Source organism: Pelodiscus sinensis, chromosome 1 (genome assembly GCF_052426305.1).
Source record: "Pelodiscus sinensis isolate ZL-2025 chromosome 1, ASM5242630v1, whole genome shotgun sequence".
NCBI classification, from domain to species: domain Eukaryota; kingdom Metazoa; phylum Chordata; order Testudines; family Trionychidae; genus Pelodiscus; species Pelodiscus sinensis.
Window position 1 is genome coordinate 222,466,632 of NC_143052.1, and position 17,831 is coordinate 222,484,462.

General features: G+C 46.0%; 1 long non-coding RNA gene across 1 annotated transcript in view; it reads left to right on the plus strand.

Annotated features, from left to right (window-relative positions):
* The first annotated feature begins 2,247 nt into the window (after positions 1–2,247).
* Positions 2,248–17,831, plus strand: part of LOC142827022 (uncharacterized) — a 54,066-nt gene continuing 38,482 nt past the window's right edge. The window contains exon 1 of the long non-coding RNA XR_012901364.2: positions 2,248–2,328. This is a non-coding gene — a long non-coding RNA (uncharacterized LOC142827022). The remainder of the gene's footprint in view (positions 2,329–17,831) is intronic.

Consider the following 17,831-nt stretch of genomic DNA (forward strand, 5'->3'; position numbering starts at 1 on the left):
AGAGGGAGTGAACGGAACGGGTAATGATCAAGCGATCTCTCTCCTCCCATCCATCTCCAGCCTCTGACAAACAGAGGCTAGGGACACCATTCCTTACCCATCCTGGCTAATAGCCATTGATGGACTTAACTTCCCCATGGATTTATCTAGTTCTCTTTTAAACCCTGTTATAGTCCTAGCCTTCATATCTTCCTCAGGCAAGGAGTTCCACAGGTTGATTGTGCACTCAAAGCACACATTTCTACAGCTTGAGTTAAAGAGCTGCAGTAGATCCATATCCCCTGTGGACTAGATTCAGAAGCAGATCAGTAACTCAAGCTGGTGACAAATCTCAGAGAGGTCTCTGGGTTAGTCTGTATCTTCAAGAACAACAAGGAAGTCTGTGGCACCTTAAAGACTAATAGATTTATTTGGGCATAAGCTTTTTTGGGAAAAAATCACAGTCAGATGCACTGGAATGGAAATTACAGAGGTAGGGATATACTGATGAGCAGGTTACAACAGCATTATTACCAAACATTGGCATATGTACCATAATATCTGAAGAACAAACTAGATCATTATGTCATAGCTAATTACTCCTTTTACAGCCAAAGGGAAAAATAAATATGCATGGTTATCACACCCTGTCTATAACTGCCTTCATGTAAGAGAGAATGAGTTTGTTTGGCAGGTATTGAAAAATCACCTGGTATAATGGGAATCAACCTTGCAAACTAGTGAGTATTCTGGCCAGCCTGGAAAAGCATTTAATGCATGTTGTCACTGGGCTATCCATATTCTTTATGCAAATAAGTTTATTAATATGCATATGCACAACTGGAAAATGCTTTATGCAAAATATTTTGCATAAGGCATAAGGCATCATTTGAAAAGTTGTAATCTGCTGAATGTGTATATTCTATATGTGTGCATGTACCATTCCTGTATTTAATGTTAGAAATATGAAGCATTCACCTGCATCACTGATGTACAAATGGCAAGTGGGGGGTGTTAAGGATATTTCAGAAACTTGATAGCTCATAGATAAAGACAATGATCTGTAAATAGGTTTGTTTTTCCTATGGACTTGGCCATAGTAGGGTCTGAGAATCCTCCCCCAAGGATATGTGTTTAGATCAGCTGATGCTGGGACCCACCTTAGTTATTGTACTTTTCTACTGAAAATGAGAAAAAGTTTAAACTAAACATGGGGAATTCCCACATTGCGCAAAACTGCTATAATAGTTGGAAGCCAAACAACAGGGGCTGCTTCCAGATGTCAGGATACCCCAAGATGACTGCTGAACACATCTAAGACTGAACAGGGGGAATGAACAGGGGAAAGGATCAAGCCCAGACTGGGAGTCTGTCCAGTCTGTGAAAGATGCTTATCAGAATAACTGAGGGTGAGATATTCCACATATCTCATAGTATATCATGCTTAGCTGGCATGCTTTATTTTATTTTGCTTAGTAACTTACTTTATTCTGTCTGCTATTACTTATAACTACTTAAATCTTACTTTTTGTACCCACTAAAATCATTCGTGTTTACGTAGCAGGAGCAGCTGTGCGTATCTCTCTTTACCTAAGAAAGAGGGCAGAAAATATGTGCTTGCTCTGTATAAAACTTTATTATAGATCAAGACAGATTTATCTCGGGATCTGGTCCTGGGCTGTGTGCCTGGGTGCTATGGCAAATTCCTTTAACTGACCTTCCCCAAGCTGAACTTCTCTCAGCATCTGTAATACAGTGTTGTGAGCTGTGAACCCATCTCTGTACCAGTGCTGGAGGAGGCTGGAGAGCCTGACTCAGCAAGACAGAGGGTTGAGGGGTGCCCACAAGGCAGGAAGATGTGTTCAGTGGTGATTCAGCATATCAAGTGACAGTCACAAGGGGATCTCTGTGACTGAACCATCACACATGTGCTTAACTTTAGAAATGTGAGTTGTCTCCCTGAAGTCATCTGAAGTGGAAGTAAGCTGCTGGTGGGACCCTTAGCTGGGTCAGTTCTCACTTTTCGCTATAGATCTTTTGTTTTACCAGTGCTAAGTGTGCACAGTTCTGTGACATGGGAAGAAGGGCTTCCCTAACTGCTACAGTTGTTTCCCTCAGTTGTCCAGATCTTTCACCTGCTCTTCAGGTAGGCTAGGATCCAATGCAGGAGAACAAACACCCACAAAGCAATTGGGCATTTCCCACTACTGTTCTGTTTAGGACATATACACCCTCCTATCCCATCTCTTCCTCTCCTGTTCCATCTAGATCAACCTACTGGCAGATGAAAAATAGGGGAGAACAAGTGAAACAAGCAACCAAAAAGGATCATGGCCAGCATCCAGAAAGGTAGTTCTTCTGCATGCATTAATCAGGAAGGGAATGACTTTTATGAGTCTATTATTGGTGGCATATCCAGGCATACTGCAGGACAGCATCAGAACACTTCTCCCCATTTTGCTGTAAACAGAGGGCAAATTCCCTCCTTTGGGGAAGCAGGGAAGTCTCTTGGCTGGTGTGTTGAGAGCTTCCCATTCTGCTTTCATCTACTTTAGCCACTGTGTTAATCTGGTATATCTTCCTTGTTGCTTGTGTAGTCTAGTCATGTTCTCCAGCTTTGTCCTTTCTCTCCTGTGTATCCTGGAGATCGCTATTCTAGAAGATGCATCTGAGTTAATGAAACTTCCCCCCACAGAGACTGTTTATCTTTCTGATGTTGTAATATCCTGTCAGTAAAGATCAAGGTTAATTATTGTTTCTAATGACTACAATGGGCCTTTATATGAATGAGTAGTTTTAACTGAAGAGTGATTATGTGTCTTATTTTGTTTCCAAACAGAAAAATCAAAAAAGAATATGTGTAATGTATTTTTTTCAGTTCATTTCTCAAAGAGACAAGACCTAAGTATCAAATTATCCACTGCTTTGTTCCCAGGCTTGTCTTGTCATGCTCCCACCCCCGCTCCAAGTCATATGGCTAGTAATAACAATAACAGTAACTATTATTGGAAATCTATAGAGGAAAAATTGCTAACAGTATTTTAAAAAGGTGAGTAAGCATCATTCTTCTTTTCTAAAATCGAGACAAAGAAGAGATATTTCCACCAACATTTTCAACATTTCACTAACAAGTGACTCTGGGTACTTCCATTTTGTGAGTGCCAAAAAGGACATACCTTGTGTAAAGCTGGGCACCCAGAAATAAAGATTTTCAAACCACAGATAATTTTTGTAGTTATCTAAAGTAAGAATCCAGTTTGGGAAAGCATCCCTATTTGAAGTCAATGGAATTTAACCACAGTTTTAAAGATGAACCCAGATTTGAGATGGTATTGAGCATGTGCTTATGGGCTTTTCTAAATCAGGGCCTAGATGTCTTTTCTCAGTCATATTACTTCATGGAAGAGGGGAAGTAGACTCTTCTGAGGCTACTATTGGTGGCATAGCCAGACATACTGCAGTAGAGCACCAATAAAAATATTATTTATTTAATGTCTCTGGCCTAGGATTGACACAGAAACCTTCTCTCTCTCTCCTCCTCTACATGACTATTTAAAACTATCCACGGTAGGACACTTGTCAGAGAGGTTAGTTTGCATCTGTAAAAAACAACAACAACAACAAAAACTAGGAATCCTAACATTGATTTGGGCATAAGATTTTGTGGGTTGTTAAAGTGTTCTACTACTGGTTTTTTGTATGTTACCTTTCTGGATGTCTTATTTGTGTCCATTTATCCTTTGGTGCACAGACTGGCTGGTATGGCCAACATACATGACAGAGGGGAATTGCTGGCACATGATGGCATATATCACATCAGTACATGTGCAGCTGGATGAGCCCTTGAAGGTGTGGTTAAATCCTGTGATGATGTCTTGTATAGATATATGGACAGAGTTGGTAACAAGGTTTGTTGCAAGGATAGATTTCTGGGTTAGTGTTTCAGTGGTGTGGTGCATGGCTGCTGATATTTACTTCAGATTAAGGGGTTGTCTGTAGGTGAGGACCTACCTACCTCCCAAGATCTGTGAAAGTGAGGGATCATTTTCTAGGATAGGCTGTGGCTTGTCAGTGATTCACTGAAGGGGTTTTATCTGGGGTGTAGGTGATAGCCAGTGCTCTATTATTTTTCATTGCTCGGGTCCTTCAGGGCAGGAAGCTGGGTTTGTGGGAGATGAGTGTTTCAGAGCAGGAGCCTGGGGATGTGGTGGGCTCAGAGCAGGAGGCTGGGAGTGAGTGGGTGCATGAATCACTATTAGGGGATGAGGAGGGGCTCAGAGCAGGGGTGAGGGTACAGGAGTCAGAGCAGGGGATTCAGGTGAGCTGAGGAGGGTTCAGGGGATAGAGTGGAGGGCTCAGGAAATGAGGCAATTGTCAGCTTCTCCTTGAGGCTGGCCAGAGGGCAGTGGAGTCCACACATCCCATCCACTGGCTTTTCCCTGGGGGCAGCCTGGGGCAGAGGGGACCACACTGACTGGTTGTCAGTTGCTTCCTGGGGAAGACTGTACTGCTGGCCAGCAGCTGCTTCTCAGGACTGGGTCACTTGCTGTCCCTCTATGGTCTTTATGGGGTATAACTGTCACCCCTTCTTGCTGCCCCCCTGTGATCATTCATGAATATACTTGCCCCTGCTATCACACCCCTCCCTTTCCATTTGACATCAAATTTGAATTCCAGGCACATCCCATTGTCCTTACCCAACCAAACCCTTATTTTGCTTTAAGCTATGATAAGAGGAAGCAGCATATCAAATTTGGTGGTCTTTGCTTTTACCGTTTAGGAAGAGTTCTTGAACAAATGGACTCACAGATGGACAAAATAAATTTTGTTTTTCTTCCATTACATCCTTGTTCTGGGGTGAGGTGGGGATGTGGGGCTCTGTATGCAGGCTGCCTTGGAGAGGGGGGACAACCCCAGCCCTCTATCACCGCAGCAGCTAGGGGTCAGCTGAGAAGCACTTGTCCATGGCTACTGCAGCTGCAGAGGGGACAGCCAGGGGAGGGGGACTGACAGACATACAGACAGACTCACAACAGACAAACCCTCTAAAATACACTGTAGATACTTGTCCCTTTCTCCATCCCTGTCCCCTGCTGGACCAATGGGGTTATAGCTATCCTGGTCTCCATCTTTGGCTCCTTGTTGCCCCCCTTCCCCCATGGTTATTCTACAGTATAACCTCCGGCCAGACCCCACCCTGTCCATTTTATAAGAAACAATCAAATTCCAGGTGCATCCCATTGTCTTGGCACAACCAAACCCTAACCTTGCTTTAAGTAATGATGAGAGAAAGATGCATACCAAATGTGGTGGTCTTAGTTCTTATCATTTAGGAATTCTTGAACAACTGACTCATGGGCTGATGGACCAACATACAGAAAAAGTTTCTAATATATATAATATATATATTACTACCTCTGTGATTTCCACTCCATGCATGCATCTTGATGAAGTGGTTTCGACCCATGAAAGCTTAAGCTTATGCCCAAAGAAATCTGTTTGGCTGCGTCTAGATTGGCATGATTTTCCAGAAATGCTTTTAACGGAAAAGTTTTCCGTTAAAAGCATTTTCAGAAGAGAGTGTCTAGATTGGCATGGACGCTTTTCCGCAAAAGCACTTTTTGCAGAAAAGTGTCCGTGCCAATCTAGACACGCTTTTCCACAAAAAAGCCCCGATCGCCATTTTCGCAATCGGGGCTTTTTTGTGCAAAACAAATCTGAGCTGTCTACACTGGCCCTTTTGCGCAAAGGCTTTGCGCAAAAGGGACTTTTGCCTGAAAGAGAGCAGAATAGTATTTCAGCAAGAAGCACTGATTTCTTACAGTAGGAAGTCAGTGCTTTTGCGGAAAGTCAAGCGGCCAGTGTAGACAGCTGGCAAGTTTTTCTGGAAAAGCGGATGATTTTCCGGAAAAACTGGTCAGTCTAGACACAGCCTTCAGGTTTAAGGTGCCACAAGATTCCTTGTTTTTAACACAGTGGATCACTCTTTTCTTCCCTCAACTTTCTCTTTATTTCTTCCCACTACTGAAAAATCTGTTTTTTCCTCCACTGCATGTAGTAAGACTGATAATGCTTAGAATACTTTAGAGTTTAAGACTTGCCAATACAAAGAAGATGATGACTTTGATGGATCTGAACACTTTGTTGCTTGATACGAATCATTGCTAGTGGAACAAGAATTCTACTGGAGTGTTTTTATCTCATAAAAATGGATGTCTAAACTACACTGGTTTTTTTTTTTTCAAAAAAACTGCCCTTTTTTCGAAAAAAAACTTCACCTGCGTCCACACTGCAATTGAGTTCTTTCAAAATTAAATCAAAAGTATGCAGGGTTTTTGGGGTTGTTTTTGACATTGGTAAACCTCAAATTATGAGGAAGAATGCTTTTTTCGAAAGAGAGCTTTCAAAAAAAGGCATGTGTGGATGCAGAACAGGGACATTTTTTGAAAGAAGAAGCCATTGAAAAAAGCACAGGTCCCCTTGTGGCCATTCTGTGAATAGCAATCAGGGCTATCTTTCAAGGGAGCATCCATGCAATTTTGAAGTGTAGATGCTCTCTTTCAAAAGAAGCTTTTTCAAAAGAGCTCTTTCGAAAAGCTTCTTTCAAAGGAAGTGTTCAATCTAGACGTATTGAGAAAGAAAGAAAGAAAGAAAGAAAGAAAGAAAGAAAGAAAGAAAGAAAGAAAGAAAGAAAGAAAGAAAGAAAGAAAGAAAGAAAGAAAGAAAGAAAGAAAGAAAGAAAGAAAGAAAGAAAGAAAGAAAATGAATGCATTTCAATGAGACTTAAGCTCCTAAGTTCCCAAGTCACTTTTGAAAAAGTCTACGTCTAGACTGCAAGCTTCTTTTGGAAGAAGCTTTTCCTGAAGAGATCTTCTGAAAAAACTTCTTCCAAAAGAGAACATCCATACAGCAAAAGCACATTGAAAAAGTGATCTGCTTTTTTGAAAGAGAGCGTCCACACTGAATGGACGCTATCTCACATGTAAGCTGTGATTACTATGGACAGACTGGCCACCGGGGCACCTCTGTTTTTTTCTTTCCTCTTCTTTCGCAAGAACTCCCTTTTTCCTGTCCACCCATGTCTTTTTTGGAAAGAGCTCTTTTGGAAAAAGGCTTCTTCCTCACAGAAAGAGGTTTACCAATGTTGAAAAAAACCCCTCTGTCCTTCCTATTTTTTCAAAGGAACATGATTTCAGTATGGACGTAAGTGAAGTTTTTCAGAAAAATGGCCGTTTTTCTGAAAAATACCTCTGAAAAATACCCTGAGACTTAGACATTCTTGAATATGTTACCTAAATTCCACTGAGTTATTTCTCACACTGATGTTTAATTTTCTGACTTTAAAATAATCCATTTTTATGAGATAAAAACACTCCAGTAGAATTCTTGTTCCACTAGCAATCATTTATATCAAGCACCAAGGTGTTCAGATCCACCAAAGACAACAACTTCTTTGTTTTGGAAAGTCTTAAACTCTAAAGTACTCTAATCATTATCAGTCTTAATACAGTACAGTGGATGAAGAAACAGATTTTTCAGTAGTGGGAAGAAACAAAGAAAAAGTTGAGGCAAGAAAAGATCAGCTCAACAAAAATCAGATAGGTAGTAACAGCAAATGAGCTTGATTAGGATGTTGTAGCAAACTACATGAGGTTTGTATTTGACCATGTCACTGCATAAAATTGTTACTGAATTTCTACAATGGAAGATTCACCAATGTGATTACAGCAAGTAAACCACATTGGAAGATGCTGAATATTTGCTATAGTGAGATTTACAGGTGTTTCAGAGATTCTGGGGTGGGGAAGGTCCCGCTACTCCCCTGTCAGAGTATCTTGCTGGACAAACAGGAGGGATTAAATTGCTGTAAAGAAACTGAAGTGAGATATTGCTTTCCCATATCTAAAGGGAACCAAGGAGGCAACTATGACTATGGCAATTACAATTGATTCTCCTATGTGTGTCTGAGACACCACAACTATTCACCTCCTCTTATTCAGAGAAGATTGTAAGGTTACAGTCTAGCTGTTAGTAAGAATGCCTACATAAATGAGTGCTAATAGCAACGAGGAAGCTTGCAGAAAATCAAATGAAGCTGCTCAAGGATCTCAGTTCACTTCACAAAGGCTGGGAGAGCATTGCTGTAATTTTATTGATTGGAAAACTGAGGAGCTGTGATGTTGCATGTTTTACCCAAGGTCATGCAGAGTATTCATGACAAAACCAGTGTCTCCCTAACTCACAGTCCTAATGTTCTGGACACTAGAACATACTGTGTCCTAATTACATCTGTATCAATGACCCTTTGTAACACTGCAGAACAATGACCAATTGTCATTCTATTAATGGTTGTTAACCATGTTAAACCATTCTAAAAAATGATCTGGCTGACTTTCTAAGCTTAAGAATCTATTTCCCAATCAGTGGATGTCCCTAATGGACATGGACACACAATTCAAAGGGAGAATGTTTATACTTTGATATTGTTCATAGTCAGCAGATTGGTGTCTCTATAGGCTATATCAGTGTTAATGTTTCTCAGAGTGATTCTGTGGAAGGTTAACGTTTTAGTACTACATATCATAAATAATACTTTTATTCTAGGCGCTCCTTTAGAATCTTTGCAGATGGAGTGTAATAACAGGGCTGTGAGGCCAATTCATTAAATTACCAACTTTGCTTTTTGCAGATGTTTCAAGCAGGTGTTCTGTATGTTGCCAAGAGTTTGCTTTCTTCTTTTGCATGCTGCATTGTGGGTCAGAGGTTATGCCTCAATGGCAAGGTCTCAGATGCATAGCAAGTCTCAGAGGTCTTTGTTAGAGAAGAAAAAGAATGCAGTCTCCTTGAAATTTATGTACTGCAAAAGATAACCACTGCACCTGCAGACTGTTGTTCTTATTAAAAACACATGACAGCTGTTGCCAGAAATATAAAATGCTGCTCTGTAGTTCCTGTTGAGAATATGCAGGAACCTCAAAATGATCTGCAATATATCACAGATATACTACTGATTCATGGTCTGACACTGCACAGCTATGGTATACATGGACTTATACTATAACAGGAGGTTCCATGTGCATTTAAAACTTGACATTGGGCAGTTACATTCACAAATAAGCATCTCACATAACGTGTTGTGTGACAGCAGGGATCCAAATGACCCAGCCTAGTTGATAATTGGAAAAGATCCGTCTAGTCTTTCCTGACCACCTGTGTGTTAGCTTTTCAACTTTACTATTAGAAACAGGGAAAATAGATTCTTCTAAACACAGGGAATTCTATAAAACAGAGACCACCTTTATTAGAGAATTCCATGTTTCAAGAGACCCCCTCAAACTTGAGTACAAATCTGCTTCACCTTTACTAAAAGACAACCTCTAGCAAGCCCCCTATATATCTAAATTCCTTCAGCGGTCACTTAAAACAACATATTTTCACATAAATATTACTCTTAATAATTAAGATGAAATATGTGTTTGTATCGTATTAGCCAATGCCAACATACAGTGGCTGTGGTTGTCCATAAAAAGTCCCTCTCAACAAAGTGTCTTGGGAATTTAACACCAGTAAATGATGGAAGTGTAAAGAGAAGCAATAGAATTAATGAAATGGCTACAGTTAGTGGAAATGCACAGAGCTATAGTCTCTTCTACTTTCACAGGGTATGTCTACACTACCCCCCTAGTTCGAACTAGGGGGGTAATGTATGCATACCGAACTTGCTAATGAAGCCCGGGATTTGAATTTCCCGGTCTTCATTAGCATAAAGCCGGCGCCGCCATTTTTAAAAGCCGGCTAGTGCGAACCCCGTGCCGCGCGGCTACACGCGGCACGGGGTTCACACTAGCCGGCTTTTAAAAATGGCGGCGCCGGCTTTATGCTAATGAAGCCCGGGAAATTCAAATCCCGGGCTTCATTAGCAAGTTCGGTATGCATACATTACCCCCCTAGTTCGAACTAGGGGGGTAGTGTAGACATACCCACATAGAAGGAGCTGATCTGGTATAACTCTTCAATATGTTATCACTATGTAAACTAGTGGCCATTCAGCTGTTGTATAAATGTGCCATGCATAACCTTATTGTTGAAAACCTGATGTAGTATTACAGACCACATCATTACTTATAAGGATCTTATTTTACCAATATCACACATAGCTTAGTATATGACTGAACTCCCTATAGATTGTATACAGTAGCTATGATATATACGACACAGACTACACGTACAGGTTGAACCTACCAAATCCAGGTCTCTGCAGATGTTGCTGGACCAAAGAGCCCCAGAAGTGGGAGCCAGCTGGGGAGAACATGGAGGCTGGGCCAGCAATGGCTGGGCAGGGGAACCTCAGTGTCAGAGGGGCCAGGTGGCATCGGGGAGACCTCTGCCTAGGCCAGGGTACCCCCTGTGTTAGTGGGGTCAGTTGGCCATAGAGCCCCTGGCAGTGGGGCTGGTGGTGGCCAGGGAATCCCAGGAACCCCTCAGTGGTAGCAGGTGTATGATGGCCAGGCAGCCCTTATTTGGGAACCCCCCGGTGGCAGTGGGGACAGGCAGCAGCCCAGTAGTGTTGGCTGGGGAACCCTGGTGGTGAGGCCAGGCAGCAGCCAGCAAGTCCCAGCCCCAGCCCCAGCAAGGGAATCCCCTGTGGCTGGGGAACCCTAGGAAACCCCCAGCAGTAGTGGGGCTGGGCTGCAGCAGTGGAGCTGGCAGCGGCTGGCTGGCCCGGGGTCAGGGAACCTTGAGGAACCCCCGCAGGTAGCGGGACTGGAAGCTGCTGGGCAGCCCTGTCTGGGGAACTTCTGGGAATGCTTGACTGCAGCAGGGGCAGCAGGACGGGGAGCCTCAGCCTTGAGGGTCAGGAGCAGGCAGGGGATCACTGACCTCCCCTGGTCTGGCAAACTCCCTGATCCAGACGGCTCAGGTCTCGAGGGTACCAGGGAGATACAACCTTTATATTTAAGACCACAACATCCATAATTTACTCAAGATATATTTTTAGAAAGAAGAAACATGATGCTGAACATGTACTTTCTGTAGTGGAGATTCTTGATGAAATTGTGATCCAAATAATCAATAGAAATGTTTCCATTAATTTCAGTGGGGCCAGGACTATCACTCGTTTTCTTTGTTTTCCTTATTTTTCATGAACTGCTCCCTCAAATTTACAGCCTGACATTGAATGTTACAGGACATTAACGTAAACAACCTGTTGTCACCTGTAGATTAAAGAACAGGACACATGTTGCACTCCCCTAGCAGACTGCTGTTTAAACTGAAGAATATTACTGAATTTTTTGCAAGAATCAAACAAACAGACACAACGTACAATCCCACAGCTGGAGAGTTTTTCATTAGCATTTAATTCTGCTCCAATCAAATGCTGATCAGAGCTATGTCATTACTAAGCTTTTGCTCAGAACTCCAGAACTTTTAAAGAGAAATTTTGTGATGACATTCCATCCAATTCTTTGTAAAACAAGCACCACTTTACACACACACACACACACACACACACACACACACACACACACACACACACACAACTACATTTACACCTATTTATGTCATAAGTTTTGCATGCTATGCAACTTATCCACAATTAATTTAAGAAACATTGAGAAGCTCTCAATGTTTAATTAGTTTAGATCCTCAAACATTTATTCATGTTATATTCTGATGTTCCAAATTCTGGATCCCTTGATCTGGATGATAGACTGTAAAGCAAAAATGAAATTGTCATATTATACAATAAAATAGCAATCTTTATGATATTTATAATTATCAGCACTAAAATAACTCATTCAGCTTCAGAATAACTTTTATTATTTTATTATTGCACATAAAAAGCCTATATTAAAAGCACCCTAAGTTTTCACAGACATGCACTCCAAAGTTAGGAATGCCTGAATTGTTGCCCATGTTCTCCCATCTTACTATCTTCAAATCTCAACTTGGGACGTCAAGTTTGTTCTCTAACTCTGGTCCTATGTTATACAAGAAATCAGATTAAGTATTCACAATAGTCATTTGAGACCCTAAAAGCTATGAATTTATAGCTGACATCTTAATGTAGTACTTTGTGCCAAAAGGCTAGATTCAGTACAGTGCCTGTCTCACTTCATGGTCTGATAAAATGCAACTGTTTAATAAAGTACATAAGAAGCACTTGTTAAAAACGTAGGATGAAGCCTTTGAAATGGCAGTACAGGTTTAACGCTTGGGACCTGACCAGGGCTGAACCAAAGAAATTGCCGAATCACAGGAGGTTGATATTGTCTAGCAGCATTACCAACACTTCCACTGCTTACTGGGTTCGTAGAAATACTTAGGGGTAAATTAGAGTTATATAACAGCTCAGAACACTGAGAGCCAGAACTGGTGTCTGTAAACAAACTTTATGGGACCACAGAAAACTTGTCCATACCAATGATAAGTGGCCATCTGATAAACTAAAATCAGGCTGGATCACAGATGTTGTCAGACTAGAAAGTGCCGGAGTAGAGGTTCAACTTGTACCTTAGGGTATGTCTACACTACAAAGTTAGTTCGAACTAACAGACGTTAGTTTAAACTAACTTTCCTAGGCGCTACACTAGTGCTCCATTAGTTCGAACTTACGAGGATTAAGCCTAGTTCGAACTAGCTAGTTCGAATTAAGGGCTGTGTAGACCCTTAATTCGAACTAGTGGGAGGCTAATCCTTCCCAGGTTTCCCTGGCGGCCACTCTGGCCAACACCAGGGAAACTCTATTGCCCCCCTCCCGGCCCCGGAGCCCTTAAAGGGCCACGGGCTGGCTACACAGTTTGTGCCAGTTGCAAGGCTGCCAGCACCCATGCCAGCACACCCTGCACCTGCCACAACATGAGCCAGCCTCCCGAGGACACCCAGCCCTCCAGTGCTCCCCAGGACCAGCCTGGTGGCTCCCAGGAGCCTGCCCGGGGGCGCAAAAGGCGGGCGCCCGCTTGGTCAAGTGCGGAGATCGTGGACCTCATCGAGGTTTGGGGGAAGCCTCCAATGTCCACGATCTCCGCACTAGCCACAGGAACGCGGCCGTCTACAGCTGCATGGCTGCCAGCCTGGCCGCCAGGGGCCACCAGCGCAGCCGGGAGCAGGTGCGCTGCAAAATCAAAGACCTGCGGCAGTCCTACTCCCGGGCCTGCCAGCCAGGGGCCGACCCGGAGGCCTGCCCCCACTTCCATGCCCTGGACCGCCTCCTGGGGGCTCATGCCGTCTCTGCCCCCCCGGGACGTGATAGACCCCGGAGCAGAGGGCCCGCTCCAGGAGACGGAGGAGGAGGAGGAGGACACCGAGAATCAGGAGCCTGCCGCCAGCCTGCCCGGGACCCGGGACCCCCGAGGCACTCCACAGAGCCGCTCGCCTGTGTCGTCCGAGGCCGGGGAGGTGTCCACCTGTGAGTACCCTCATGTTCCGCTTATGTGTACGGGGGCTGGGGCGAGAGGGAGCCCCGGGACCGTGTGCCTGGGCCTTGCCCACCAAGGAGCAGCAGCTGGCGATCCTGCAGGGGCCCTGGCCTTGCAGAGGGGAGCTGGGTTTCACACACCTGGGCCCCTGGGGTAATTGACCGCTGGTCTTGTTGCACCACAGCTGCAGCACCTGGGCCTGCAGGGCGCACCACCCCGCCTGCAGCAGCTGCCCATGCCCGGGCAAGCAGGAGAGCCAGGAATGAGGAGGACTACCAGAGGCGGCACCTCCAGTTCCTGGATCACCAGCTCCGCATCCAGGACCACTGGGTCCAGGAGGACCTGAGGCTGCACCGAAGGAGTCTGGAGGCCATGGAGGAGCAGGGCCGTGCCCTGCGAGGCCACCTCCAGAGCCTGCTCGACCGCTTCCCATTTCCTCCTCCTGCTGCTCCCTCTGCTCCCCCTCCTGCTCCCGCTCCTGCACCCGCTCCTGCTTCCTCCACACCCCCCCGTCCCTCCTGCCCCCCCCTACAACCATTTCCCACCGACGCCCCTGGACCCGCAGTGTGGCGAGACAGGAGAGGCAGCCGGACTCCCACCCCTGAGCTTTCCTTTCCCTTCCTCCCTTCCCTCCCCTTCCAGCTCCCTCGTCCCAGGTTTTCCCCTCCCCTCTCCCACCCTCATTCCTCCCTTCCCCCACCCCAGTGATGTGAAATAAACATACATTTTTGTTTGAAAAACAGGTGTCTTTATTTGACAGTAGGTAGGGAGGGGAAAGGGGAAGGGGGGTAGGGTGGAAGAAGGCCCCAGTGGGGCATGCAGGGAGAGGTCAGTCCTCCTCCTCCACCAGGAAGCTCTCCCGCAGGGCTTCCCGGATCCGGACGGCCCCCCACTGGGCTTCCCGGATGGCGGCGGTGTGGGGCTGACCGTAGTGTCCAGCCATGCGGTCAGCCTCAGCCATCCAGGCTGGCAGGAAAGCCTCCCCCTTTCGCTCACACAAATTGTGGAGCACACAACATGCTGCCACTACAGGAGGGATGTTGTGCTCGGCCAGGTCCAGACGGGTGAGGAGGCATCGAAAGCAGGCTTTCAGTCACCCGAAGGCCCCCTCCACCACGATGCGGGCCCTGGTCAGCCTGGCATTGAAGGCCTGGCAGGAGGGATTGAGGTGCCCCGTGTAGGGCTTCATCAGCCACGGCTGCAGTGGGTAGGCGGCATCCCCCACCAGGCAGATGGGCATGACCACGTCCCCAACCCTGATGTGGCGGTCGGGGAAGAAGGTCCCGGCCTGCAGCCGCTGGCACACGGAGGAGTTGCAGTACACCCGGGCGTCGTGTGCTTTGCCGGACCAGCCCACATTAATGTCCGTGAACTGGCCCCGGTGGTCACACACGGCCTGCAAGATCACGGAGAAGTACCCCTTGCGGTTCACGTATCGGGACGCCTGGTGTTCCGGGGCACGGATGGGGATGTGCGTCCCGTCGATGGCCCCACCACAGTTGGGGAAGCCGAGGGCGCCGAACCCCTGTATGATGACGTCCGGGTCGGCGAAGCAGACCACCCTGCGGAGCAGCACCCGGTTGATGGCCTTGACCACCTGCGGAGAGAGACACAGCAAAGCGCCAATCAGTGGGGCGCCTGGGTGTCTCGGAGCGTTCGTGCCCTGGCAGTGCCCCGCGCCCCACTCCTGGTAGCAACCCCCCTGGCGGCGTGTAGTACGGCCGGGACAGACTGACCCCTCCGGTGCGAAGCGCTTTCGCCTCCTCCCGCCCCCCCTTTGTCCCTGGGGCGGCCCATCCCCTCCTCGCAGCTCCCCTCCCCCCGGGCTCGGTGGCCGACGAGTGCCATACCTGCATGAACACCGCTCCGACGGTGGATCTCCCCACGCCGAACTGGTTCCCGACGGACAGATAGCTGTCCAGCGTGGAGAGCTTCCAGAGGGCGATGGCCACCCGCTTCTGGAGGGGGATGGCGGGCCTCATGCGAGTGTCCCTTCTGCTCAGAGCAGGGGCGAGCCACTCGCAGAGCTCCAGAAAGGTGTCCTTCCTCATCCTGAAGTTCTGGGTCCACTGTCGGTCCTCCCAGTGCTCCAGGACAATGCAGTCCCACCAGTTGCTGCTGGTGTCCAGACGCCAGACGTGGCAGGGCACGCCGGTGCCGGGGCGCTGCCGCGGCTCCTCCACAGCCCCCAGGGCGGCCAGGCGGAGAGGCAGGGGGCTGACGTGCACCAGGTGGTGCCAGGCAGCCTTGATACATTGGTGGCAGGCTTGCAGCAGCAAGTCCAGAAAGTGCACCAGAAGGTGCAGGGCGAGCTGTGGCTCCATGTTGCCACCTGCGGCGGCCCCCCCGAAGGGAAGCACGGACACAGACGGGCACAGAGACCAACGCTTTGCTGTCCCTCGGCAAGGTTGGCAAGCAAGCAGGAAAAGCTGAGACCCGGCTGTCCAGGGGGGGGTCCCTTTAAGCTCGAGCCTCAGATAGCCTCAGACAGCAGCCACACAAAGCAACTACTGACCTGATGCCCTGCCAGAACCGGTTTCAGCTGCCCTTAAATGCCCCCCCTGCATCCAATCAGTGTGGACGCGCTAGTTTGAATTAGCAAAATGCTAATTCGAACTAGTTTTTAGTTCTAGATGCGCTAGTTCGAATTAGCTTAGTTCGAATTAACTAATTCGAACTAAGTTAGTTCGAACTAGCGCTGTAGTGTAGACATACCCTTAGTTAGAAAACTGTCGATGTGGCTGCCAAAACCTGAGAGTTCAAAATGGAATTTGTGCCACTGGCACACAAAAATGCTAACACAAATGTACCAAGGGGGAATGGATGTTAACTGGAAGGAACCTTTTTGCAAATATGAAGTCTTCCTTTCAGGTTTTGTAATGGAACTTTCATTCTTGCAATTTCTGTCACTATGCATTTCATATTAGTTATTGAACCCATATAAACCCTAAACACTCATGAGTCTTCTAATCTGTTTCATTATCTACGGCTTGAATAAATGAGGACGGGTTTTCAGGAGCTCAGATTATTCATTTGGGGCTATGCTTTCAAGAACATCATTCCTAGGCATCAAGATAAGTGGCAAGATTTTTAAAAAGGCTCAGCATGTTGGGTGATGATATCCTGTTACAAACTGGCTATAAGTGTCACCAGGGGAGCTGTTAGGTGCTGAGCACTTCTGAAAATCTGCCCCTTGTAATGGAACCTGGCCACTGGCACTTTTGAAAATCTGGTCCCAATTGTGAGAGCTGAGCACTTCAATCTGCCTTTGAGCTCTTTCGAAAGCCTAGCATTCCACTCTGTTTGTGACCCTTAAGTGACACAAAGGAGCAGAAGCTTCCAATAAATAAATCCTCTGCTGTGGATACCCTTGGTGTGGAAGCTGAATGCAGTGGAGAAACTATTCCATAGCCAAAAATCTGGAAATAGGGATGCTAGAAATGGGCAAGAAAGAGGGGCAGCATATGATCATGGTTCTCCTAACATTAAATTTTCCTGTCATAGCTTAAACACACACCTATATATTCAGTTAGTTTGAATGTATGTGGCTTTGACTTTTGCTGAAAGGATTACATTAAAATGGGGGAGGGGGAGGAGGAAATCACATCAAATACTATGAAGCAAAGCTGTATCAGTCAAGTACTCTACAATCCAAAATATTAACATTTGATACATGGATCCATTTTTAACTAAAGTGTTTAAGTAAGTTTGCCCAGTGCTGCATTTATTATTTTTTATTACTACTAGTAGTCAGAGCTGGTCTTAGGGGTGGACTCCCGGGGCCGCTGACAGAGCCGGTCTTAGGTTTCTCTGGTTACTCCCCGAACCTTCCCCCCCCCCCAGCGGCAACCCTATGGTGAGACAGGCAGTAACCCACAACCACCAATTGGTTAAAACTGGCCCTGCTAATAGTATTGCACTAGCTCCAGTCACAGACCAAGGTCCTGCTTTGATCACTGTGTAAGCACAATACAAAAAGATAAGAGAGATTGAGTCACCACCAAAGACACAAGTTTTGAGTGTTTATATCCTGAATAAAGCACCCATATTATGACTGATGTACCCTGGCATTGTCACCCCGGTTTGAAAACTGAGGCTATGTTTCTATTATGGACTTTTTAGGGGCACAAATGTACCATTGCAACTGTTCTTCTTTAAGGTCTCCAGTGTAGCTACTCTTTGCTGGTAGGAAAATGGTCTCCTGCCCGTATCATTTCAAACAACCCACAAAGAGTAGTATTAGCTATATCAGCAGGAGAGCCTCAACTGACGACATAGTGCTGTCCACACCATACTTTTGAGGATGGAACTTAGGTTGGTCATGGGCATGCTTTTTCACATTTCTGACCAACAAAATTTTATGGACAGAAGGGGTAATTCAGACAAAGTTATTATAATAACTCCTGCATCAATAGTACATCTGCACGAGTG